This window comes from Nestor notabilis, unplaced genomic scaffold, assembly GCF_000696875.1.
Source record: "Nestor notabilis isolate BGI_N333 unplaced genomic scaffold, ASM69687v1 scaffold32182, whole genome shotgun sequence".
Lineage (NCBI taxonomy): Eukaryota > Metazoa > Chordata > Aves > Psittaciformes > Psittacidae > Nestor > Nestor notabilis.
This window is the reverse complement of record NW_009918392.1, coordinates 16502-18157: the sequence shown is the minus strand read 5'-3', so window position 1 is coordinate 18157 and position 1656 is coordinate 16502.

The window sequence follows — 1656 nt, the reverse complement described above, 5'->3', positions numbered from 1 at the left end:
TGTGAACTCGTCCCATCCCCTCCAAAGGCCATGCGAACTTTATAAAATAGCTTCAATTCCACATACTGTCTCTGACATGGCAAGCACTGGAACAACGCTCCATGCTTACTTTATATCCACAGGAACACTATTATGCTGGCTCATGCAATACCATGGGAACACGAAAACAGAATTTAAACATACCTACCTACAGGTATACTCTCCTGCCATGTCTTTTGTGGTCCAGTGACCACTCATGGGATTTCTGCATACATCCCTAGCATGTTCTCAGTAAAGATACAGTATATATACACACGCATATACATATATGTATACATATATACATATGTATATATGTTATGCATGTATGTATATATATGTATATACACATATATATACACACATACAGAGTAGCAGAGAGGAAGTAGCTTGCAGTTACAAAAAAAGCCAAGACAGAAGAGTTTTGTTATGTGAAAATCAAACAGCTATGAACTCTTTTGTATACTGGAGTTCATGTGAGTTGATTGTTTTTGAAATGCAACAGACTAAACCTTAAAACTCCAATTAAGTTTAGAAATAACTGCAGTGAATGTAGCTGTGTTTACTTATCCAAAAGGGCAATGGTGAGCAAGACAGATCAGTTCTTATACCACCTAACCTCTGCAAGAAATGTCAGACTTCACATCAGAAGAAGTGAAACCAACACACTGTACTGGGTTTCTTCTAACACACAGATTTCCAGTGGCTTTGGTTCTGACCATAATCTGTGGGTGTAGATACAGAGGTGGAGGAAGTAAACCTGCTTGTTTAGATAGCCATCACCTTCCCACTATGTCCTAAAGCTTGTTCCCATCTCCACTTTCTTCTTCCCCATTTTGTCACCTGCACTCAGTTAAAACCACGGAAACAATCCCAACTAAAAATAACCTCTCCCTCCACCTCATTTGGTCAGGCCACACAGCTTTGCCAGGACACAGCTGACAGCACAGTGCAGGCACAAAAATGGAAAAGGAGAGTGGATAATGGTGGGGTGGTCTAGAGGAAGAGGAGGATGATGGCTTAGCCTGGCAGAACTGCTGGAACAAATGCACATGAAACTACATGTTAAGCACTTGCTAGAATGCATTCTCAGAGCAGCAATGTGATTCAAAGACTGATAACTTGCTTAAAATATAAAAACTTGGGAGAAAAAGAACTGATGTAGGGGAAAGAAAAAGGTATCATATGCACATAAGCATCTCAAAAAAGTAAATGAATTAGAACATCAGTGAGTAAAATGCCCTCAAGTCCATCAGGACCCTACAAGAATCCACTCTTCATAACACTGGAAAACCTTGCCCAGAAATAGTACGCATTGACCCAACTCATCCAGTCCATAAGTATGGCAAACAAAGAGTGCTTGGAGAAAAGGAGCTCTCTTGCTAGAAGCAAATGCTTGGAATTCCCTCAGCAGTCAAGCTGTCAGAGTCAAGATTTTCTTTTGACTACATCCTCAAATTCCACAGAGCAGCCCTTCACAAACTGATTAACAAACATTGTGTTTTAAATTTCCCTCTTGGTGTCTCGCAGCATGCAAAGCTGTATGTCCTTGCAAAAAAAAAGCAAACCACAAAACAAACCAAAACCCACCTAATTATACTATTTGCAAGGATTTTTTTTGTTCTTGTTCACATTTTA